Genomic DNA, 27,411 nt, shown 5'->3' on the forward strand with positions numbered 1-27,411 from the left:
AGCCAGTTCCTGTGGAGGGGGAGGGGACTGTAAAGCTGTTTATACCTTCCCTCAGGAGGTTGTAATCAGCTTTGGATAAGTCTTTTTTTGTTTGACCCTAACTGGGAGGGTGGGGGGGGTCAGTGAAGATGGCGACTTCAAAAGTGCTTTGTGGTCGGATCTTACCAGGGATGATGACACTGTGGGGATGCTGCAGTGGTTACTCATGTTGCTTAATACCAAGTCCAAGATATTTTCACCTCTTGTGGGGGTGTCAACCAACTGGTTCAACGACTTTGCATTGATGCAATCAAGGAATCTCTGGGCCATTCTGTTTTGGCATGAGTATTTCTTCCAATCTATGGTTGGATAGTTAAAGTCTCCCTGGATCAGAGTAAAGGGTTGAATCTTGATAGATTCGAAGAGGTCCAGATAGGTGCAGTGGGCATCTTGAGCCAGAGTTGGAGGCCTGTACCTAGCTATGATTTGAATAGGGGTCTTGCCAATTGCTAATTGCACCTAGAGTATTTCCTGTGTATCATACTGTTTGACCAGCCTAGAGGTGTGTATGTCTTTTATATGTATTGCAACTCACCTCCTTTTGTTTTGCTGCCCACAGTTTGGGGTCTGAATGAATAATAGGATGAGTAACCTGGTATGGCTGGGGTGCTCTCCGCAGCTTTGAACCAGGTTTCTATAACTGCACAAATGTCAGCTTCTTCCAGGGTTAAGAATGCTTGCAGTGAGTGCAGTTTCATGTTTAGATTCCTAGCGTTTAGCAGCATGACCTTTAATTTACATTTTGATGAAATTTTCATGTTGGTAGTTTTGACCTCATGGCATTGCCTAAAAAAAGTCACTATGGGGAGGCAAGAGCCTTTGCCAGGAGCCTGAAGCCCAAGGGAGACAGATTCAGGCCACCTCTGGCAAAACATCGAGGCTTGTCAATCATGTCATCCCAGGCTGTCAGCTACTGGATCCTTTTGGTATGCCACCAGAAACTAAGCCAATTGTTAAAGTCAATCATTTTCTGTTTGTATTGAGGCATCATTCTGGGTGACAGCAGAATGCTGCTTAAGGGTAGGGACATACCTGCCAGGGACACATACTCAGTGAGCTCAATCATATCTCTCTTCATATAGTCCAGGAAGGTACATCTCAAGTCATTCACTCCAACATGGACTATGACAGAGCCATAACAGTACGTGTTGAGAGACTTGAGTGCATTGGTGATATAGCAGATTCTGGCACCCAGCAAACAACTAACTGTGACTTTTTCCTTATCCAGCCTGGTGAGGGCCACATCTGTGTGTCTCACAATGCAGTCTCCTATGACTAATATGTTGGGTTTATATTTAGGCCTTAGTGGCTGTGAAACACAGGTGTTTGAACTATGTGAGGAGTGTGGTGTGGTGGGCAATTGAGTTTGCGTACATTTATGCCTTGGAGGTCTCTTTTGTTTGGGTATGCTTTTGTTGAGGACCTCTGCATATGTGGGGGGTGCCGTGCAGGTGTGGGTAGTGCTTGAGGTATGGTGTTCGTGTTGCCAAACTTCTCAGTGCCAGATATACTGGTTTGTCGGGGAGAGTGCAATGACACTAAGTGCTTGATGTAATTGTGTTCCTAGGTGGTAGAAGTAGAGGGTTGTCCATGTACATGAGTCAGTTGTTGCACTGTCTCAGAATGCCCATATCAACCTGACTGGCAGGAGAAAATGTAGGAAATTGTCCAGCCGTATTTGTCAGAAACTGAAAGAGCTAAGAGGCTAAAGGGAGGAAGGTCTAAGAGTACTACTAGATGATAACAGAAGTGCTACTAAGGGAAAATTTGTAGCTGGAATACCTCAAAAAGGGTTAAAAACTGTGCAGGTGATGCACTGGATGCAGCAGACCTGTATCTAGACTATGCTATACAATTTTAGGGTTAATAACTCAGTAAAAAAATCTCACAATGGAGCACAGATTAATCACTTATAGTCAAAAGAATAGAATTCACAGTATGAAAACATACAGTTAAACAGCACCAAAATGCAGTAAAATGCAGTTAAACAGTAATGAATTGCAGTAGATAGCAATGAAATATAGTTAATCAGTAGATTGCTTTGAAGCAGTAGCTCACAATCACAACAGTAACAGACAGCACAAATAAAGCAGAGATTCAGTAGAATACTGTCATCAATTTAGTGAGGCTACCAACAAGCAGTAATATATACGGCAAACATAAATTAAGTAGAAAGAGGTACACAGGTTGTGTGGGTTGCTTGGCATCAATTTTACTATATGTATGTGAGTATGAGTAAGGTGTTGGCCCCTAGGGCCCTAGGTTGTCAGTGAATGTGCTATGTATTGTCTCTTAGCTAAAGCCAGGGCATATTAGGCATGCCTACGCTTTCCTCCAGGGACATCATTGGGGGTTCCTCCTCTGAGTCCTCCTGTGACTGTGGCTGTGGTGACCTAGGCAGTGGTGGTGGGCCGTGTATCCCTTCCCTTTGCTGATCCTATTGCAGCTCTTTCCGTAAGATCATATTGTGTAGCACAGCACATACTGTAAATATATGTGAAAATGAGGCTGGAGAGAACTTATAGGTTCATAGGGTCATACTAGGCTATCTGCCATGGGGCAATTATAAGCCTAGCCTGATTCTGTATGGCTTACGCCACCCCTTGATTTGAGTATACTGTGCCCTTTTTAAGGTTTAGTTTACTGTGCCTCTGTCTAATAGTGACACGGGAGTAATCCCTGGGACAAACCTACGATCCCCCATCCACCTATCGAGATTCTTCTTGAAGAGATTCAGTGAGGTGCTCTGCCTCACATGAACTGAAATTCTATTCCAGAGCGAAGGGAGCCTCTGGGTTATAAACCTGTCCCTCCAGCAAGTTCTATTTATTTCTGTGCTGAGGTTCAAGTCCCTCGAGCGTGTGGCTCTAAGGGATTTAGATTTACTGAGGTGGAGCATGTCCATTAATTCTGGATTTGACATAGCTTTGTATGTCAGGCATAGATCGCCTCGAAGTAGGCGGTATGCAACTGAGTAGAGCTGGAGTTTTTTTAACCAAGCAGCATATGGCATCTGTTTGAGACCCTTGATCCTCTTGGTGAGATACTTTTGGGGTCTTTCTAATTGCTGCAGGTGTCGGGTAAGGTACATCTCAAAAGGGGCATTGTATTCTATGATGGGCCTGATGAGGGATGAATAAAGGGGCACGATTACCTCTCTTGATCTAGAAGTGAAACCCTTCATGATGAGGTGGGCTATGTAGAAGGTCTTTCTAACCACTTTGGCAATGTGGTTTTCAAAGGCGAGATTGCTATCAACTTGGGTCCCCAGGTCCCTAATAACTTTCTCTGTACTTAATGGGTTTCCACCTATGTGGTAATTTGTGGGCACATTGTTTTTGCCAAAGGGTATGACTATACATTTTTTGGCATTTAGCTTTAAACCATGGCACTGGCACCAGTTATCTGTCTCTGTGAGACCTTTTTGAAGGATGTTTGTGTCAGCTGGAGAGTCGATTATGGCGCCCAGTTTGCAGTCATCTGTGAACTTGGTGAGCCATAGTCCTCCCACGTTTGCCTGTACCTCTGAAAAGTATATACCGAACAAGAGTGGTCCCAGGACAGAACCCTGTGGGACGCTACTTGTGACCGGTTTGAGTCTGACATGGCTCCAGCAGCTCTCACTCTGTGGGTTCTGTCTTTGAGCCAGTTTGCGACCCATCTTGTGACAAAGGGGTTTATATTTAAGCTGGATAGCTTATCTATGATGCCTGAGTGGGGTATTGTGTCAAATGCCTTTGCAAGGTCCAGATAGGCTGTGTGGACTACCTTCCCTTCATCTATGGCTTTGGTGACTGTTTCAAAGAAGTCAACCAGGTTCAAAAGGCAGGATCTGCCCTTGACAAAGCCGAACTGGGTAGGATCTAGTGTCTGTAGGTCCCCAATGTCTTTGTTTATGAGCCCCATGATGATCCTCTCCATAGCCTTGCAGACTAAGCTAGTCAGGCTTATGGGGCGATAGTTTCCAGTGTCCATAGAGGCTCCACCTTTGTGGAGTGGGACCACTGTTGCTGTACGCCATTCTGTGGGCACATATCCTGTAGTGAGATTGAGATTGTATAGCTGTTTTATTTGAGGGATTAGTTCCTCTTGGAGTTCATGTAGGATGCAACCTGGGACACCATCTGGTCCCATGGAAGTAGTGTTTTTTGCTTTGGAGATGGCAGCCTTCACCTGAGCATCAGAGATGTTTGGGAGGGAGCCCTCTGCTGGGATAGATACTTGCTCTTTTGGGGGGGGGGGGAGTTTGCACTGAACCTGTCTGCCAGGATATTGGTGATGTCTGTGGGTTCAGTGTATTTTTTGTCGTTTAGAATCAACTCAGAACAAGTCTGGGAGTTGCATCCCAGGTTCCTAACATAACTGAAAAAGGCCTTATGATTGTCTTTGGTGTCCTGTGCAATTTTTCTCTCGAAGCTGGCCTTGGAGGATTTTATGAGGGATCGTAATTTTTTGCTAGTACTGATCAGGGATGCCTTCCCTATTAGGGATTTTGCTCTATCATGTAGTAGCTTCCTCCTTCTGTTATACAGTTTATTTATGACAGGGGTCCACCAGACTGGACGCCTGCCTTTGGATGATTGGGACTTGGTTTTGTTTGGGATAGCATGATCCATGCATTCTTGGAGATGTCTGTAGAATGCGTTTATATAGGATTCTGCAGTTTGGGCCATAGTTTCCACTGGCCCTGGGGCCTTGAAGGATTCCACTTCGGTTTTGAGAAGTGAGAAGTTCGCTTTTGAGAAGTTTTTCACTGTGGTTTTCTGGGCTGGGGTTGGGGTTGGGATGTGGACATCCAGTGAAATTAATTTATGGTCTGATCTTACCAATGAGGGATATACTTCTGGTGTGGAGCATAGAGTCCCCATGTTGGTAATGATCAGGTCTAGTATGTTGTCCGCTCTTGTGGGAGTGGTGACTAGTTGTTCCATAGCATTTGAGTTTATAATTTCCAGGAACCCTTGGGCTAAGGTGCTGGGGCTTGAGTAGTGCTCCCAGTCAATGTTTGGGTAGTTGAAGTCGCCCAATATAATGGTGTTCGGCGAGATCTTCATGTTCTCCAATGTTTTCAGGAAAGACGAGTGGGATTCCTGACTTTCAGAGGGTGGTCTGTAGGATGCTATAAACTGAAAAGCAGTCTTGCCCACTGTTAGTTGCACATGGATGGTCTCTGATACTTCGTGCAATGCCACTAACCTGGAGGTGTGGATATCCTTGATAAATATGGAAACTCCCCCTTCTTTTGTGGTTCGGTCCAGGTTTTGGGGCCGAAAAGCATGATATGAGGTATAGCCTGGTAGTGCTGGGGTGCTCTCTGGAGCCTTGAACCAGGTTTCTGTCACTGCACAGATATCGATGTTCTCCATACTGAGAAGAGCTTCGAGTGCATGCATCTTGAGGTTAAGACTTCTGGCATTAAGCAGCATTACCCTTAGTTTCTTGTTCCTTGTGCTGTCTATGGGGGTGGGTTTGACTTTTGAGCCTTTCCTACAAAAGGCACTATGGGGGTGGCAAGAGCCTTTGCAAATATCCAAAAGCCCAGTGGTGACAGGTGCAAGCTGTCCCTAGTGAAGCAACGTGGCTTGTCGAGCATGTCATCCCAGGCTGACAGACACTGGATCCCCTTTGAATGACACCAAAATTTTAGCCAATTGTTAAAATCAATCATTTTGTCTTTGTACTGTGGCATCATTCTAGGTGAGGGTAAGATGCTGCTCAAGGTCAGGGTCATACCAGCCTGGGCTACATGATCAGAGAGCTCCTCTATGTCTCTTTTCATGTAGTCCAGGGAGGTACGTCTCAGGTCATTCACACCAGCATGTACAATGACTGAGTCATATTTGTATTTGCTTTGGAGTGACCTGAGTGCTTGCGTTATGTGGCGGATCCTAGCACCCGACAGGCAGCTCACCGTGACCTTCTCTTTATTCAGCCTGGTGAGTGGGACGTCAGTGTGTCTGACAATAGAGTCACCTATTACAAGAGTATCAGGTGTGTTATTCAGCCTTAAGGGCTGTGGCTGCTTGGCACACTGACTTTGTGGGCTATGTGTTGTCGTGTTTTGTTTTGAGGTAGCGTTTGCTTGGATGTCTGTTTGGAGGTCTCTGTTGCTTAGGTAGATTTTTATTTAGAGCCTCAGAGTATGTTTTTGTGTATTTATGTGTTTGGTTCGCTGATGTGGTGGGACTATGTGATACTGGAATTGTGTTGTGTGAGGTTACCTTCTCCTCCTGACTGGTTACACCAGTTTTGAGATGAGAGAGCTCAGCCTCCAGTTTGGCTAAATAGTTGCATCTCTCACATATATTTGAACCTGTTTGTAGGAGGAGAGGGTTGTCCGTGTACATGAGACAGTTGTAACATTACCTCAAAATTCCCAGATTCACCAGCTGGACTGGAGAGGAAACCATTGACTGACCTTTGGACATGCTAGAGTAATATAGGGAAACTGAATTTAAGACGGACCAATAGAGGACAGGGTAATCATAGAGTATAAGAGTAAGTAGTGCTTATGGTTTAATAGTGCTAACTTGTAGGATTACTTAATTGGACCAGTGAAGGGCCTTAGAATGAGAATATGGTGTTTAAATTGAGAGACAGAGCAGTTCTAAGAGAAAAAGTGAAGAGCAGACTTTGTGGAGCCAGGAATAGTTTAAACCCAATTAGGCGGTGCTGCCCGCTGTTGTGCTATACACAAAAACTCGCAAAACCGCGCAAAAGAGGGTTTTAAGAGAGGAAGATGGAGGAGTTTGGAATTGACCCAAAATGGCCAATAAAACTACAGTTTCAAGTCAGTAACCACTCCCACAGGGGCAGGCAGGCTGCTCAATGTTTTTCACTACCACTGATCAACAGACAGACTTCCCTTTAGCCCAAGCAAAAAATGGCCTCCAAGAAACTTACAAACAGTTCAAGAACAGCAAGCCTGTAACTGAACTTTTTTAAATCTCAGAAAAGTGGGGAGATTTTTCTGTTTTTTTTTTTCAGAGATAGCAGAGGTTCACAAGTATCAACAAGTTATAACAGTGCAGTAAATTACCCCACACAAGAGTGCTAGGCCAAAGACAGATAAAATGCAAGTTTTGAGAAAAAAACGATTTTAAAAATAAGTGCAAACAGGAAATTCAGTAAACAGCTCTAGGTTGTTCTCTAAATACAGTTACTAATGCAGAAATCAAGTTTAACAAGCCAGAAAATGCTCAAAATAGGTGGCTATGCAGAAAAACTTAGCAAATAAACAGAGGAAAAATACTTAAAATCTCAAAAGTGGCTCCTTTCTTCTCTCAGCATTTTCTCCTCTTGGTGGGTGCTTCACCAACAGCCAACAAGCCTGAAAAGATGCCAAAACCACGAGGCAACCAGGTTTTAAGAGAGGAAGATGAAGGAGTTTGGAATTGACCCAAAATGGCCAATAAAACTACAGTTTCAAGTCAGTAACCACTCCCACAGGGGCAGGCAGGCTGCTCAATGTTTTTCACTGCCACTGATCAACAGAGAGACTTCCTTTTAGCCCAAGCAAAAAATGGCCTCCAAGAAACGTACAAACAGTTCAAGAACAGCAAGCCTGTAACTGAACTTTTTTAAATCTCAGAAAAGTGGATTTTTTTTGTTTTTTTGTTTTTTTCAGAGATAGCAGAGGTTCACTGCACAGCTTCACCAGATATATAGAGGTACTAGAACCGTGACTTCAGAAGCCCAAACACATGCTGTATGGTGTTCCTAGTTTGTGCATGTGCCTCATTATAGCATTCTTCCATGGGTGTGTGTGCATTTCTGATGGGTGTCATCATCCACTGTTCCAGGGTATAGCCAGCATCCCCCAGTAAATGCCCATGTGAGATGTCCCCCCTCCTAGCAAACATCTGGTACAGCTGTGATGTGTGCCAGATATGGGAGTTATGCCAGCACACACATTCATGATAATCCCCTGGGCATTGCTAAGGACCTGGCAGTTGAATGAGTGATACCCCTTGCAGCTGATATAGATTCTACTCTCCTCACTGGGTGGTGCCTTGATGTGTACATGAGTGCAATCTGTGGCACCCAGTACTTCAGTATAGTGTGCTACATGGTAGATGTGTTTCATATTGCTGGACCTCACCTCAGCGGTGTGGGGAAAAAAATGTGCTCACTGGCATATGGTAGCATGGCATCCAGGAAATGGTGGAGTATCCTGGAAGTTGATGCCTGTGAGACCCCCATCATGTCCCCAGTTGGCCTTTGGAAAGTACCTGTAGCTATTATCCTAAGGGCTACACATACCGTTGTTTCCACTGGGATGGGTTCCCCTCTGTTGGCTCTGGGTCTGAGTTGAAGGTGGCAGAGCTCAGTGAGTTCTTGTAGTATGTCCTTCTCTATCCTGTAGAGCTCTACAATCTTATTTATTTATTTGACATTTGTTAACTGGGTTGGTCCAACTGAGCTAGAAGCCCATTTTCAGTGGAGGCCTGAGAAGAAAAGCTCCAGAACATTACGTACAAAAAAGTAAAAGAATCATAGCGAAATGTTTTATAAGTTATACAATATTGTAAAAATACAAAAGTGAAATGCGGATTATGCCAAAAAGTTAAACAAAATGCAGTTACAATAAGCATATAGACAAAGCATACAATGAGCATATAGAAAGAGGTCAATGTAACAGAAAGTGATAATTTCAAATATGCACCAATAGTATTGACAGAAGACACAGTAACTACATAGTTTTAGTTGTAGTGGATATATAGAAGTCACATTACTATATGGATATAGCTGTCTAAAATTTGAGAGGGTCAGATTCTGAGAAACAAGTAGCCAAGAAGTTATTAAAGAGGAAGAGAAGTAAGTTGAAGGAAGAGATAGAGGGTTGGAGAAGATTGGAGAGCTCATGTAGGTTCCTGGCATGGGCAGTTCCATGAGCTTAAGAAATAAAGTTTTAGTTGCTTTTTGAAATCAATTGTATTTGGGATGCTTCTAATCGAGTTTGGAAGTTTGTTCCAGGGTAGAGACACATTGCAGTTATAAAGAAGTTTACCAATGTTTATGTTGGGTTTATGTATGTCAAGGAGTAGCTGGTCAGAACTTCTGAGATATCTAGTGGGGGTGCTGAAGGAAATGAGGGAGGAAAGGGAGGGGCAGGCAGAAGGTTTATGTAGGACAGAGTGTGCTATTTATAGTTGGGAGATAAGAAGTTGATAGGGGAATTGTGGCCATTGGAGATTTTTTAATGCCATGCAGTGGTGTGATTTATGGGGTTGGTTTATTGCAAATCTGGTGATTTTATTATATGTTTGTTCAAGTTGGGAGATTAATGTGATTTGTAAGTTTGTTAGGATGGGAGTAGCATAGAGAAGATATGTCAAGAGGAAAGCCCTAGATAGGGATAGTTTGGCATCTGGTGTGAGAAATTTTCTGTTTTGATACAGTAATCCTGCTTTTTGATGTGTTTTTTGATACACTGATGAACATGTTGATCAAATTTCAGTTGGTCCTCAACTGTGGTGCCCAGGACTTTAGTATGCGTATCTACTTTAATAACTGTGTTGTTTATGGAGGAGATGGAAAAGGTGGATTTGTGGTGTGAGAGTGATTTTGGAAGGAAGAGTAAGAGTTTAGTTTTCTTAGGGTTTAGGATAAGCTGGTTTTCATTAAGCCATCTTTCTACAGAGAGGAATGTGGTTTTGTGTAAGTGAGAGCAGATATGTTGTCAGAGGTGGTGATGAGGGTTGAGTCATCTGCGTATTGGTTAAGAGTTGATTGGCTGCAGGAAGAATAGATGTGGCTGGTAAAGATATTAAATAAATGTGTGAGCTAGGATAGAATGCTGGGGGATCCCAGTAACCACAGGCAAGATGGGGGAGCAGGAGCTGAGTCATCAGACTGACTGTTGTCTGTTAGTAAGGTAGCTGGAGAATCACTACAAAGTGGAAGGAGAGATGTTTAGATCTGTTAGTTTTGTTAGTAGCTTAGAGTCAGACACCGTGTCAAATGCTTTGGATAGGTCTAGGAAGAGACAGGGCACTAGTTGATTATTATCTCTAGCCTCAGCAACTGTATGAATGAAAGAGTACTATGGTTTAGCATTCGATATAGTCTCCCATAATAAACTCTTAACCTGTCTCTCTGAACTCAACATTGTCGGCCTCGCCCTGATCTGGTACAGCAGTTACCTAATCAACCATCTCCAATCTGTCAAATGGCTTAACTCCCTGTTCCCCCCACTCCCAGTCACCCTGGGGGTACCACAGGGGTCAATTCTTGCCCCCCCTCCTTTTTAATATCTTTATGAACCAACTTCACACAGCAACCACAAAAGCTGAAATAGTCCAATACGCTGATGGCACAACCCTAATCTGCTCTGTACCCAATATACGACTTCTCCAACAAAAAACACAAGAATCCTTCACAGAAATAGAACATTGGCCAAATAAATCCCAACTGATATTAAATCCTAAGAAAACACAACTTATGCTGTTCCTCCCACCAAGGACCAATGACCTCACCTTCTCCATTCTCTCAACCAACAAAACCCTCATCTTCCCAGTTCCAGAAGCAAACCTACTAGGACTTACAATCGACTAGCAACTAAAATACAACAAACACATTTCTCTAACCATCTCCAAAGTCGACAAAAGCTAGGGACCCTGTACCACAGCAAAATAAACCTAAACTCTGAAACTAGAATCATCATAGCCAGAACTCATCTCTTATCATCATTACTATATGCATCCCCAGTGCTAATAAACCTTAATAAAACTGACCTGAACAAACTTTCCACATGTTACAACAAAATTGCTAGGTTCACAGCAAATGCCAAATCTCGGTCTCACCACTGCCACTCCCTAAACACATTACACTGGCTAGAACTCCCCAACTTATTACAATACCCCCAACTTAACCTAGCTCACCAAATCCTTTACTATACAGAGAAAAACCCTGCCCCAACTGGCCTCCTAAATGTCTACAATTCAAATAGACAACTATGTTCCAGTAACAAAGCTCTGGTCAAAAGTATTCCATATAAAAACAGCTCTGGGGAATCTCTCTCCCCCTAATGAAGTTGCAAAAACATGGAATACCCTGCCACCCGACCTCAGATTACAAAATTGTGCCTCAACTTTTAAAAACCTCCTTAAATCACACCTCCACACCATCCATTTATGCAACTGCAATGGACCCCCCTGAAGCCGATCCCTGCTGTAGGCTCTATCCTCCTTGCCTCTGGGAAAACAAATATTGTGCTCAACTGATGCTCATTGTATATATTGTAAATATTACTATCCTCTTCTGGTGCTCAATGTACATATTGTATATAATGTAATCATGTTCTCACTATGCTATATTGTACCAGTGCTGATCCATGAATGTGCTATGCTCAAAAACTTGTACTTCAACTTGTATTCCTAAACGGATTACTCTCATTTGGCATGTTTACAATCTGACATTACCATGTAAACCTTGTAACCTATTACTGTTATCATGTATTACTCTACTCTGTTTACTGTATGGAGGTTTTTTTCTCCAGGACTCCGCTGAAAATGGACACTTGCAGTCCAGTTGGACTATCCTGGTAAACAAATGTTAAGTAATAAATGCACATGTTGAGTAGGAGTTAAGAGGTTTTCATTGATTAGGTGTTTAATCAGTTGAGAGTGGATGCATTTTTTAAGCATTTATGAAAGAAGCAATAGAATGACTAGTGGTTTAAAATTAGAGGGGTCTGTGGAGTTACCTCCTTTGTACAGTGGTATAGTATACACAGATTTCCATATGTTTGGAACTGTGCCTTCTTGAATAGATCTATTTATTAGTATAGAAATAGGCAAGGCTATAGAGTCAGCTCATGTAGCTCCTGAAGGTTACCCTGGGCCTAAACATTCTTCTCTTTCTCTTTCTGGACCTATTCTCAGCAGCAAGAGCAGTGACTTCAGCATCTAGCACATACAGGTGCAGCAGACCTGCAGCAGCTCCTAGCATTTTCTCAGTTAAAATTCCCACGTCTGTACTGCAATGGTGTATAGTACTGGAGAAAAATCATAATCTAGGGTGCATGCATACTTCATAGAGCTCTGATGTAGGTGCAGAGTGTGTGACTGGGTAACTATGATGCATTGCACCTGCCTACAATATAATTATCATCATTTCTTGGCCCTATTTTAGGTCAAACAAGGGTCAAAACTAATTAAATACATTTCGTTTTTTTAAACACACTGAGCACAGTGGCATGCCACTCAAACATGAGCAGGGAAAGTAAACAAAGCTTAGAAGTTAGTGGACACAGCCTTGTAGGAACACGTTTACCCAGGTGGCAGGTTGTGCAAACACATGCACCTAAGCTAAAATGAACTTAGAACTCAGTAGACACCCCCCACCCTCCGATGTCAGCTACCTCCGGTGTAAACATCAACATGGGTCTAAACTTACATGAAGGGGATATGCAGACACAATTACTCCTTCCTACCATTCAGTACCTCCACCTTATTTACATAGGTATCCGTGATCACATCCTGGAAACTACACACTTCAGAGCCCAACCATGTTAGCAACAGTACCAATGCACCATTGTAGGGACTCTACATACAGTGCTGTAGTACATCTCTGTCACATACTAATTAATTTGCTTTTTTCCAATTAATTTTTTTATTTTTCTATAAAGCATGATTGCACACTGCAGCGTGCTATGCAAACATGCCCTGATTATTAAAAAATATATTAATTTATTTCCTTTAATTTTTCTGACACACAAGATGATAGCTTTGGTCATGTGTGTATATGGTATGACATTTCTGTGCAAATATCTACATTTTTACAACCCCTTTTTTCTGTCTATACTCCTGTACACATAATTTTTCCATGTACACTACAGATACTGACGTATGGACTGAAGAGATTTATTTATTTATTTTATTTATTTTTATTTATTTTACATTTGTTGACTGGGATAGTCTAACTGGATTTATGTCCATTTTCAGTACAGTCCCATGGAGATAAGCTCCAAGAGATTGCTAGACTACTAACATACAGGTACTAGTTGTTATACAGTTAAATACTACAAATTTTAAACAGTTCAGGAATCTTCACAGTTTATACAAAAACATGTTACAAGCATTAGATAAGATATTTTAGACTTTATGTACAAAACTTTATTAGTAACTAGAAAGTCATTGTTAAACAAATACATACTTCAAGTTTCAACAGTTCAGCAATGCTCACAGTTTAAACAATACTTGTTGCCTGCCTTAGGTAGGATGCTTTAGAATTATATGCAGAAGAATTTAACTAGGTATTTTAAATTATCTCTGTTAGGATAAGATATGTTTTTGCCAAGGATAGGTCTTGATCTAAAAAGACACAGAGCAGGAATTAGGTCTTAAGAGAGGGTATTTGGGATATAGTATGATATTAGTCTGGATTTGTACAGGGACATAACCAATGGGTTTTAAGATAGAGTTTCAGATGTGTTTAAAAAGTGTAAATGAAGACAGTGACGTAAGTTCATGGGGGAGTTGGTTCCAATACCTCCCAACTGCATTTGAGAACAGAGCATCTCCTGCCATGTTATTAGATTTACATGTTGATACAAGTAGTTTATTAGATGAGCGTAAAGTTGAAAGGTTCTTATATTGGGTAATGAGACTAGCAAGTATTGGGGTATTGGCAGGTTGGAAAAGGGTTTTGTGTGCAATGGTGAGTTGTTTAAAGTGAATCTGATTCAGAAGCTCTAACCAGCCTAATTGTTTCAGATTATGGCAGTGATGAGTCCTAAAGGAGGAAGCAGTAGCAAATCTGGCAATGCTATTGTAAGCGTCGGCTAGCTTTAAGGTTATTTTTTGACAAGTTAGTATATATGGAAGAAGCATAGAGAAGTGTGGAGATAAGGTGGAAATAGGCAATAGTGGTTCTGGCTAGTGGGGAGAGAAAGGGTTTTATCCTATAGAGGGAGCCTAGTTTCCTGTTGACAGTTTTTATGGTATTGTTGATATGGGTTTCAAAGTTCAGGTTGTTATCAATGGTTACCCCTAGAATTTTAGTTGTTGGATCAGGAGATATGAGTGTACCATTATTGGATAAGACTGAAAAGTTCATTGGGAGTGATTTATGGGTAGGAGTGAAGAGGAGGAGTTTGTTTTTTGGGGGGTTCAAGAGGAGGCAGCATTGTAAAAAACAATTTTCTGTTTTATTAAACATTGTCTGAGTTAGAGTCTGTAGTTGGGATTGAGATTTAGCTGAGCAGATTATTGTCGAATCATCTGCATATTGTACACAGTTAGTTAAAGGAATAGCTAGGTTGAGGCCATTGATAAATATTGAGAAAATTAGGGGGCCCAATATAGAGCCCTGAGGAACACCTAGGGTAACTGGGAGATGGGATGAGAGGTTGTTGTCCCATAGCACTGCCTGCTGTCTATTATCAAGGTAGGACTGGAACCATTTTATAGTCTTTGTGTCCAGAGAGAATGATTTTAGAATATTGAGAAGTGGTGGTTGACCATGTCAAATGCTTTTGAAAGGTCGATGAAAAGTGCTGAAGAGAGAAGATTGTTATTACGGTTTTTATTGATGCTGTCAGTGAAGGACAGGAGTGAAGTTGTTGTACTGTGGAAATGTCTGAAGCCATGTTGAGATTTGGCCAGTAAATTGTTCTGGAGTAGGTGGTCTAGTAACTGTCTGTGGATGTACTTTTGCATTATTTTAGCTAATGGGGAAAGTAGAGCTATGGGACAATAGTTAGAATATTCTCTGGAGTTTCCTCCCTTGTGTATGGGGATAATGTAGGAGATTTTCCAGATGATGGGAATAGTGCTTTCTTGTATGGTTCTATTTATCAGCAATGATACAGGATAAGCTATGACTCTGGCTACCTTTTCCAGGTATTCAGCAGGTAGCTGGTCAGCTGAGGGGGAAGTAGGTTTTAGTTTACTTAAGAGGTTGCAGAAGAGGGAAGTTGGACAGGTTACAGGTTTAGAGTTGGGAGAGAATCCGTAGTATTGGTTGGAAGGGCAGAGCTATCGGCTGTTAGTTGCTTAGCAAGTGTTTGGATGGCCTCAGTGAAGAAGATATTAAAAGCATTAGCAGTTTGCTTTGGATTGTCGGAATTTGATCCTATAGGGGGTGGTGTTGCGGATTGGCCTGGTTGAAGTAGTCTGTTTATGCTAGCCCAGAATTTTGTGGATTATTTTGGTTGGTCTGTTGGAGGTGGAAGTAAAAGTTTTTTTTTTTATTTTCGAGTATAGCTTTCTTAGTCTCATTTCTTTTTTGCCTGAATTGCTGTTGACCTGCAGGGTTTTTAGTTGTTCTCCATAGTGCCCAAACTTTATTTCTCTGTTGAATTTTCTGCCTGGTTTTCTTTGTAAGCCATAGGGCGGGTTTAGATTTAATTTTGATGGAACGCTTTGGTGCATGGTGGTTAAGGATTGTTAAGAACTTTGAGTTAAAGTAGTTTGTTGCTTTGTCAAGTAAGAGGTATTTTATAGATGACCAATCACATTCTTTCAGATCAGCTTGGAAGTTATTGGAGTTAAAGTTTCTGCTGCTTCTTATTGTTTTATATATGGTTGGGTTGTGTGAGCTCGACCTTTGCCTGATTATGTAAGTGACAGAATGGTCACTTACATCATTAGGGAGGGTCCCTACATTATAGAGTTGTTGGTGATTATTTATTAGAATCCAGTCTAGGATGGATTCTTTGTTATTGGGTTTATTAATTCTATTTGGGGGGGGGGGTTAATTGTTTGTGAGAAGCCATTAAGTTTAATATGGGAGGGTGGTGATTCAGTAGAGCAGTCCTTCCAGTCTATATTAATGCCTAGCTGCTTGCTGGATCACAATACCTGCCTCATTTGCATGAGATTCATCTGCTTATTAGGTGATTTGCATGCCATGGAAGTTTCTGTGTTGGCACGTGCATGTGTGCTGCTCAGCACTGCTTACTGAATCTAAAAATGTTCACAGCTGTGTATGCAGCATGGTGCATTGCCTACATGGAAAAAAATGTGTTGGCTTTAATAAATTTCCCCTCTCATCTTGCAGTTCTGATTGCATTCAGAGACAAAATGTCTGTGCAAACCAGGGCTAGGAATTCTAACTGTATTGTCCTTAGGGGTGAACTAATTGCTACCTGGGAAGTGTGGAAGCTTTGAAATGGTTTTATATATTTTATTCCAGATGCTATAACGTATCTCAGCAAAGCTCTATCTGTGTGTATGGTAACACATATGTGCTAAATTCTGGTTCATTTTCTAGCAAAAGGGGCAGTGTGGAGACCACAGTCAAATGACCAGATGTATGTGATGAAATACAAAATTCCATGCAAGTACAATCCAAAGGGAAAATGATGAATCCAAAAAGCAGCAGCCAGAACTTAAAATCAGCAAAACCATTTATTTAATATGATTTCATTAAGGAACAGACTGGTTTCAGCAACTTCATGCCTTGATCAGTGTTAAAGTTCCAAACAACAATGCCACATTAAAATATACAGGTGATAGAAAACCATTAGAAAGTCACCACTCGTTTAAAGAAGCAGCATCACTTCATTGAGCCCCGGTGAAAATAAAGCCCCCCCGTCTCACTATCCAGGAATATTCCTTATTATTCAGGATGCCATACCAACCTAACGTATTACATGAGGCTAGAACATTCCTGTCAATAATAGTGAAATTAAACACAGGAGAAGGATGTTTCTGGACATGCTTATATAATGCATTGGACAGGTGGCCATTTCTGATATCACTCATATGCTCAAAAATCTGAATTTTAAGTTGTCTGGATGTCTGTCCTACATAAATAGCTGAACATGTGCAAATTTGCAAAATAAACTACCCAGTCAGAACAGCAAGTACCAAAACAAAGGATATCAAAAACTTTGGGGATATTTCTAGATGTAAATTGCTTTGTTTTTAAAACAGAACAATGTCTACATGGTTGGCAACCCACCACAGGAATGCAAACTATTGTTGTTTGTGTATCCATTTTATGCCTAACACTTTTCATATAATGATTAAATTAATTACCAATAGCTTTTCCACTTCTGTAAGAAAGTAAACAATGTGCAGGAACGAACTAATATTTTATCTGCCATAAGGATGTCCCAGTGTTTATAGATAAGATGCTTGAAAAAACCTATATTACTGGCATAATTAGTCACCAGCCTGAAAATATCATCCCTTAATTTATATTTTTTTATATTGTATTAACTCTAGTCTATCAGATTATTGGACAGAGTCTTGAGTGGTCATAACTTCCTTATAATTATTCCCCCTGTCACAAAATCACCTAACCAAATCAAGTTCCTGTATTTGACATTCAGCATATGAGGAACATATTCTGTGAACTCTTAAAAGCGGTGATTTGAGAATATTGCGGACAATATGAGGTAGATGGCAGCTAGTAGCATGTACAAATGTGTTAAACTCCAGGTGTTTCCTGTGCACAGTAACGTTTAAAGTACCATCATTGTTTTTCAAGATGGCAACATCCAGAAAAGTGATGTGTGAAAGATCATATTGAGCACTAAACTGTATATCTCATTTATTTTCATTAAGATATTCTACACATACAACCAAATAAGTTAAATCAGACTTCCAAACAAGCCAACAATCATCTTGCTATCTATGCCATATACCTATGGACTCCAAAAAAATATTATGAGTAGCATCATAGACAATCTGCTCATCAAGACAACCCATAAATAAGTCAGCATAAATGAGGGCAAAAGATGCTCCCATGGCACTATCCATAAGTTGTATGTTCTCCATTAAAATAAAAGGCATTTTAGTGAGAACATGTGCTGTGTGGCAGATTAAAAATGTATTGAATCCGGGGATATACAATGCTGAACAATTTAGCTAACAATCCAATACCTTAATCCAGCTGAATGTGGAATATGGCTGCACCAATATGAGAAGTTGTTAGCATGCCACCTTCTCAAATATACTATGACAATATATAAATGAGCTACCATCAATTGTATAATGCATTTTAATTGCCCATTTATTGATTGACAAAATAGTTATATTAGTACTATCCATGAATCATATTTTATGGAGATATTACATTCTCACAATTTTACTCAGGTGATGGATATACCAACACATACATCTTCAATACTGGATTTCCTATTGAATAACACTGATGGATTGCTTAAAACATTTGAGTTATGCCGCCATTAGGTAGTTCTCATTGTAACAGTATTGTCTTTGATGTAAATTTAGCAACTTCTGTTAAAATACCTTTTGCATGTTATGAGTAAGCTAGACAATGCTTATCAGTTGAATGTTTTTATCAGAGTTATATATATACATTAAAATATTAAAAATATTTTTAATTTCATGTTGTTTTTAATTTAATAATTTTTATTTAGTGATTATTTATTAATTATAATTAGTTGTTTATAAATTTTATTTTATATATAGTTTATATTTTACAGTTTACAGTTTACATTTTATCTCCTTTTTCCTTTTTGAATTGATTTGGCTTTTTTGCAGTAAGGGATGATATAAATATTAAAAAATAAGTTTTTGAGGTATCAGTTCAGAGGGAAGATTGGAGTACCCAATCAAAAAAGTTTCCTGTATTGATTTATTTGTGGATGTTTTTTTTGTGGATGTACCTTGGTGCTGGGACTTTTTTGGTTTATTAAGTATTTATTGAGCTCGCTGCTTTTGCTGGATGGTGCAGAACTAAACTATAGTACTAGGCTCGCTGTTTTCTCTGTTTTTTTTTTTTTTTTTGTTACTGTATCTGCACGAGCAGCGTCCTGATCAGCACTCCGTTTACCAGTAAGCTAGGCAATGCTAATAAATGAAATTCATGACTTTAATTGGCATAATAAACATCTAAAGAAACAAAAAAAAATAGTGAATGGAATAAGTTTCAGAATATTTGCAATAAACAAAAGTTAAGAACACTAAAGGAACATGAAAAATAAAAGCTGGTGGGACAAACGAGTCCACTAAGGAAGAAATGATTGCACCAACAATATAAAAATAACAATAACAATATAAAATAATAGAGCTAACTTTATTTATACTGAAATATCAGAAGTCAAAAAGAAACTATGTACCTCTTCTGGATGATACACATAGTGGTTTTATGAAAGGCTGATTCTCAATGATTTGCCAGATTAAATTTTATGAGAAAATTTCTACATTATGTTACTCAAGTCAGAAGTGACAAACTTCATGACACCCATGCAGACGGGAACTGAAAGTTCGACTGCTGAATCCTACACAAAGGCACTGTATGAGCAGATCCACTCATGCATGAATCGTGCCATCCGAAATAGAACCAAGACGCTCTCCTCCAAAAAAAGGAAGCCAATCTGGTAGTCCCCTGCCATAAACAAACTTTACAACAAAAGGAAGAATCTGTTGCAGAAAAGAGGAAAATCCCAGGATGCAAAAAACTCCCCAGCCTCAGTACGAAGCTGAGATCCCTCATAAAATGCTCCAAAGCTAGTTACGAAAATAAAATGGCCAAAGATTCCAAAGACAACCACAAGGCATTCTATAGCTATGTCAAGAATCTATATGGCAATGCTCAGATCTGCTCTGAGCTACAACAGAATGGCATTAAATATACTGATCCGAAGGATATTGCCAGTATTCTGGCAGATCGATTCAGTGCCAACTTCACCCCCCTCTCACCCCCTAAAGGGCCCATCTTAATACTGAAAGATTGCCAAATTCTAGTAATAATGGCCACACAGATAAAAAACGCACTCTCCAAAGCTAAGAATACAGCATCCATGGGACCAGAGGACATCCTGGGCTGTGTACTACAGGAACTACAAAATGAACTGGCATATCACCTAAGTGTCATGTTTAATCATAGCCTCACCTCATGCTTTGTGCCCACTGAGTGGCGCACAGCTACAGTTATCCCACTCCACAAGAGGGGATCCAGCTTGGATCCTGGGAACTACTGCCCCATCAGTCTGATGAGCCTGATCTGCAAGGCCATGGAACATATTATCATGGAACTTATAAACAAAGACATTGGCAATCTAAAAACACTGGACCCCACCCAGTTTTGGTTTGTGAAGGGCCTTTCTTGTCTCCTAAACCTGATTGCCTTCTTAAAATCAGCCTCCAGAGCTGTGGACGAGGGTAAGGCAGTCTACACAGCCTATCTGGACCTCAGCAAGGCCTTCAACACCATCCCACACTCTGGAATCATAGATAAACCTACTAAGCTGGGCATTAATCCCTACATCACTCAATGGTTTGCCAACTGGCTTACTGACAGAACCCAGACTGTAAAAGTAGCTGACTCCAAACCAACTCCAGACAAGTGACAAGTGGAGTACCTCAGGGTTCAGTCCTGGGACCAGTCATGTTTGGTACCTACTTCTCTGAATTACAGACCAACACTAAGGGACTCTGGCTAACAAACTTCGCAGTTGACTGCAAACTGGGAGCCATTACTGAATCCCCAAATGATGTGGATATTCTACAAAAGGGCCTTACAGAAACAGATGCTTGGTGCCAGAGCCATGGGCTCAAGCGCAATGCAAAGAAATGTATAGTTATCCCCTTTGGGAAAAAACATGTACCCATGAATTACCATAGGTGGCAGTACACTAAGCACTGAAAGTGTGATAAGAGACTTAGGGACACAAGTGGACAGTGGTCTCACCTTCTATAACCACATCACCACAACAGTCAGAAAATCCTTTTATGTGGCACACCTCATCAGTACGGACTGTTCATCCAGAAAAAAAGAGGTCATTGTCCCACTGTACTCATCTTTCATTAGACCCATGATAGAACACAATTCCCCATTTGATATGTACCTCTCAAGACATCTGCAACAACTGGAAAGGCAGCAGAAATACCTCACTAAAAGAATCACAGGCCTAAAGCAGATACCCTATGCTGACCATCTAAAAAAACTCCAGCTATACTCTGTCGCATATCGTCTACTCAGAGGTGATCTCTGCTTAACATACAAGGCCATGTCAAACCCAGAGCTGTTGGTTATGTTACACTTAAAGAAATCCCAATCCCTCAGAGACACACACTCCAGGGATCTAAACCTTGTCATCACAATGAACAAAACATGCTGGAGGGATAGGTTCCTGACCAAGAGACTCCCCATACTCTGGAGTAGACTGTTCATACATGTCAAGCAGAGCGCCTCTTTGGCCCTCTTTAAAAGGAACCTTGATGATTGGATGGGAGATAGGAAATTCACCCCGGGGATCATGTCAGTTGCCCTGCTATACAGGGGTCCAGGGAAGTAAATATTGTAGGAAGAAATAGCCAGGGAATTGTTATGGCTAGGCTTGTATAGGCCCTAGGGCCTATAGCTTAGTAACAACCTATGAACCTCTTAACATTATTAGATTGAGGAAATGAAGTTTAGTGATCTATCTGAAGTTGTTACTAAGGGATTCAATACCAATTTCATGAACAGATTATATCAGTTCCCTGTAGATTGGGTGTAAATCCTTATAGTTACAACTGTGTTAACAAATGCCTAAATAATACAGAGCAATGTGTTGTGATAAAGGGTACAAAAATCATCCTTGACTCATACTAATAATGCAGTATCTCAGGGTTCTGTTTTGGGGCCTGTCTTTTATAATATATTTTCAAGCTCTTCACATTTCCTAAATTCTGCATGTCAAAATATAGTGATAATTGTAAGATAGGTTGTGAGATACACGAGACATTAAATAGATAAATGTGAATTTGAAAACATTATAGGACAGGGCTGTGAGTATAGTTTTAAAGTTCAATACATCAAAAAGTAATGGTATTGCAGCTAGTATTGAATCTGACACTAATACAGACAAAATATTAGGACATAAGCAAATGAAATTTGTATATCAGGTAAAAGATGTTGGTACTACTATGTGTCTGATGCCTTCTTTTAATTCTTATGTGTTGTAAATAAAGGCAAGAGCATTACAACAGATGGAGTTAATTGATAACAGTATCAGTGTCTGTGATATCATTATTCCTAAAGTACAATGCATGAATAGGAAGGCCTGATATCAAACATAAAGCACCCTGTTAAATCAGTGAATGCTTAAAACAGCAAATGCTGTTTAACCAAACCTTTTTTATTCAAAATGGCAAAATCCCAAACACACGGAACAGCAATCTTTTTCCCAGGGAAAAAAAATCGTTGTTCTGTGTTTTTGGCATTTTGCCATTTCGATATTTTAGGGTTGAATATACAGTGTTCGCTATTTTAAGTGTTCACTGTTATAATATAGATCCAAATATAATCTGTGTCTTTTTTCTTTTTCACTGAAAGAAGTGAAAAGTTTGGGGGAAAGTAAGAAAGATGTTTATCCTATACAGACAGATTAAAACAACTCAATTTGCTACAGTTTTAAAAAGATATGTGAGGACTAAGTTATGTTTAGCATTTAAGTGGTCAATAATTTGTTACAAAGGCACAAAGTAGAGGTTTTATTTGCTTCACAATATTCTAATATAAGAGATATAGGGGCATGTGTTAAAATAAGCACAAATAAAACACAAAATAAATGTGTATATTACTCAAATGATCCTCAGTTTATGGAATAATATACCAGTTGAAATAAAATAAATTAAATAAAATATTCTACTTCTCTAACAGAGTTTAAGAAAAGATTAAATTATCATATGAACTAGAAACTAGGAGCTCTGAGAATGCCGTACCCCGGGGAAAGGAAATATTCCAAGAAATGGCAATCTTGGACTTAATGTTTAAGCCCTCATTTTGGTCATTCAGCCTCCAAGTTATGGGACTTGGCATTGTGAGTCCTTGCTTTTAAAATTATCTATAATTTTCCATATCTGTCTTGGATGAAAGTGAGAAGCAACTTATTCCAGGATAAGGATGCACTTTTTTCACGCATGTGCAAGCTATTCAAAATTCCTTGAAGCTGTGTATTTATGTAAACTAGGAATTCAGATAGTTACTACTATATTATCCTCAGTCTTTAAAATATAGGAGATTTTTGAAAAAATCAGATAATGGTACTCGGATTGTGAGCCAAGAAGTTTGTAAAAAAGCAATTAGAATTCAAACATATTACATTAAATGAAGAAACCAAATGAATGGAGGCTCTGCAACTGTCACACAGCCTTGCAAATGTACTAAGTTCTTATCTAGTTTGTTATTGTATGACCAGTGAAGAATTTATTGGTAGAGTTCCTCTTTGCTGTTTAACATGCCTATTTTTATCTGTTTCAGCCTAATAATGTTGTAAGTCTATGGTGCTACATGAAGTGTAAGAAATAAAGACCTGATTTATCCGTTCACAGTTCAATGTCTTTCTGAAGTATAACATTTGCTTGAAAGCTGTACTTGGCAGTTTATAATTCTGACCCATTTGGTCCTTGAATTTCAGCTTTTTGTATTTAATGCTTTTGCAACAGCAAGAATGACTACAGATTTAGAAGTTAATGACAGTCTGTTTTCCTCCCGTACTCCAGTGACATGCAGTAGATGGACTGGATACTCTAAATTGGTCAAAGGCATGCGCTTTTGTGCTTGTGTGTGGTATAGGAGACCAGTCATGGCAGGGCTAGTCACTTGGTAGTGTGAACCTTTGCTGTCAATGATTGCCACTGCTAAAGTGGCATCCTGATCCCATATACAAAAAATGTGGAAAAGGGGTTGAGGATTGATGGATTAATGGATGGATGGATGGATGGATGGATGGATGGATGGATGGATGGATGGATGGATGGATGGACATTAATGGGCACTGACTGCCTTTACCATCATAGTTACATCAGATCTGACCAGTACTGATCAGTCAAATGCTTCTGTAATTTGTAACTTAGATGGGTAGCTAGAAACTTTAAAGTCTTACCTGAAAAAAAAAAAAAAAAAGAATGACTTGCATACAACACTGGGTTACTGAGTCTTAAAAAATAAAAATAAAATCTGTGGGCATATACAGAGAAGATTTCAACGGAGATACAGAATATCCTGAAATTCCTGAAATATTATGACATCTTTATAAAGAACAATAAGAGGCAATGAGAATCCTTGATACAGAAGGCAGAACATCTGCAGCAGGATATTTGTCATGCTCTGCCCTCATATATGGTTGCGAGAAAATGCTTACTACAATTATATCTGAAGTGGAATTGTATTAAATTCGTGGGCCTGAAGAAAAGTAAAAAATGAACCTCATTCATGAAAGAAGGGATTTTCAGAGTGAGGACTGATTTCACCAAAAACAACGGAGGAAGGAAAGTGTTGGCATAATGGTTAAGGTGCAAAACAATTTCGTGTAGTGCTAGCAAACACGCAAAATGTTTGGAATAAACAGTTTAATAACAGAGTGCAGCTATACAGCAATAAAAATCCAGTAAAAACTCCAGTCAAGAGCTTCCGTCCATGTGATCAGGACTTCATCAGAACAAAGTGAAGAAACCATCAACCCAGTGTAACTAGTGTCTTTACTACTCCACCCACCAATAAAAAAATGGTTCATAGGATGCACACTGTGGGGCAGATGAAGAAACTGGGACAGCAGAGCAGAAGCTAAAGTACCTCCAGTACTAGAAACGTTCAAAGAGAACAAATTACAGTGGTTCAGGCACATGTATAGAAAAGCACAGGATACTCTGGTGAAGATAATTTGTGAATTACAGGAAAAAGGTAAGAGGAAACAAGGCTGCCCAGCTAACAGATGGATGGGTTATTTAAGAGAAGACCTTTTGACAGTCAGGCATGACTATCAAAGAAGGTAGAGGAGCAGCACTGAATCAAGAGATATGGTGACAATTGATACAGCACCCTGACTCCATGGAGAAAATGGGAAAAAAGGGGGTTGTTGATGAAGATAAGGACTGGGAAGATGAGAAGCTTAGATGGATGAAGGGGAGAACAGAAATAACAGGATAGTGGGATGAGGTTAAAGCAGGGATAGAGCAGATGGAGCAAGTGGTGGTTATAATATATTAGAAATGGGGAATTATCTCCGAGTTTCAGAAAATAATGATTAATAAATTATAAAGGGGTGGGGAACAAAGAAGGCAAGTCTTAGTTATACAGAGAGGTAGGAGATTAGCAGAATATTTTCTTCTGCTTGTTGGTATCACTGTAAGGCATTCTAACTGAATAATGCATACTTGATAACAATGGATTTTGACAGAAAGTCTTCATTAATGTAATTGGCCACCAGCTGTGTGGTGCAGAGACATGGAGATGAATCCCTGGCTATGTCCTAAATTAACTTGATTCAATTAGTTACCTAGGCATTGAAGGAGAAAGCTTGTCAGAAACAAGAATGATAAGGTGAAACTGGTTTTCTTCTCCTAGGCGGATGGTTCACGGCACATACTCCAAGATTTGCAGTTCCCAGTGGATACCGGAGATTAATAGAGATGTTTGTCCTTAAACAGCATTTGATTCCCTCAACCTCCATTTGCCTGTTGTATGACTGTGAGCAAGTCAATTAACTTGTCTGTGCTCACAGGTCACCCACGGTAAATGATATTTGCTTAATGAACTTACATAGTCAAAAATGTAATAAAAAGGGGAGGGGCTACTAGGCTACCATCACTTGCACAAACAAGTGATAATCCATCATATTACTCCATTACTTGTCCAGCCTTTTGGGGTCTTTTAAGCATGTTTAATGATATGAAATGATAGGCCAGAAAGAAAATCAAACACATCTGACATCTACCTGCATGATGGCCACTCAGTGGCCATGTTCTCATCCCAAAATGATGGTTACAGGCACTGATTTAGCTGGTCAGCAGGTACAGAAGAAAAGATACTGCAAATATTTAAGTTAATTAATAATTAACAAGCCTACCGTTGATTACACAAAGTGCTTCCACACTTTTAATATTTAAGTTAATTAATAACTAACAAGCCTACCGTTGATTACACAAAGTGCTCCCACACTTTTAATATTTAAGTTAATTAATAATTAACAAGCCTACTGTTGATTACACAAAGTGCTCCCACACTTTTAATATTTAAATTAATTAATAACTAACAAGCCTACTGTTGATTGTAGAAAGTGCTCTCACACTTTTAATATTTAAGTTAATTAATAACTAACAAGCCTACCGTTGATTACACAAAGTGCTCCCACACTTTTAATACTTAAGTTAATTAATAACTAACAAGCCTACCATTGATTGTAGAAAGTGCTCCCACACTTTTAATATTTAAGTTAATTAATAACTAACAAGCCTATCTTTGATTGTACAAAGTGCTCCCACACTTTTAATACTTAAGTTAATTAATAACTAACAAGCCTACCATTGATTGTACAAAGTGTTCCCACACTTTTAATATTTAAGTTAATTAATAAATAACAAGCCTACCGTTGATTACACAAAGTGCTCCCACACTTTTAATATTTAGGTTAATTAATAACTAACAAGCCTACTGTTGATTGTACAAAGTGCTCCCACACTTTTAATATTTAAGTTAATTAATAACTAACAAGCATACTGCTGATTGTACAAAGTGCTCCCACACTTTTAATATTTAAGTTGATTTATAACTAACAAGCCTACTGTTGATTACACAAAGTGCTCTCACACTTTTAATATTTAAGTTAATTAATAACTAACAAGCCTACCATTGATTGTACAAAGTGCTCCCACACTTTTAATACTTAAGTTAATTAATAACTAACAAGCCTACCATTGATTGTACAAAGTGCTCCCACACTTTAAGTGCTATCATTTTACTTCAGAAGTTATTGTTCTGCTGCTTCCTGTCCTGCAAACCAGAACTGTGACCATTTTTACCTTTATTCATGCCTCTTGGTGTGATCATGACTGCAACACAGGCAGAAATTTCACTTTGTCTACACTTCCCGTATTCTCTTTGTGTCTGTTAACACATAAAGACAGATTGTGAGCAGCAAACAGATTTATGTACAACAGTCAGTCTCATAATTCACTATTGTACTGTTGAAATTGCACTGTATTTTTTAAATGTTTTGTGCTTCTAAAATGCACTGGTACTTCTGTGGTAGAGACCTGTATATAATATGTTTGCTCTGCAGAGTGTGTCTCGCTATTCTGAGAATGCCTCCTTCAGATTAAAAGTTAAATTAAGACCCTAGCAGCCTGAGTTGGTGGCAGGTCAGGTAGATGTAAAAGATCCCTTGACAGTTGATGAAAAGAATAAGGTTACTTTATTTTAAATCCATTTGATATAAAAGTAGTTTTTACACAATATTATCATATGTACTTATAGAAATTTGACAGAGAAAAACAAATAAAGAAAGTGTATAAAATTATAAACAAATTAATTTTTCTGCCTACCTTGAACCACAACCATTTTCATAGCATATTTAAAATTAAAGAAAAATGGTTAAACAGCTCTTAACATTATGTTTTCCATAAAATCCAGACTGTACTTAGAATTATTTTATCATACTAATCCCTAACGTTTTAAGACAGAGAA

The sequence above is a fragment of the Protopterus annectens genome, chromosome 8.part0, assembly GCF_019279795.1.
Source record: "Protopterus annectens isolate FY-2018-M chromosome 8.part0, PAN1.0, whole genome shotgun sequence".
Classification (NCBI taxonomy): Eukaryota; Metazoa; Chordata; order Ceratodontiformes; family Protopteridae; genus Protopterus; species Protopterus annectens.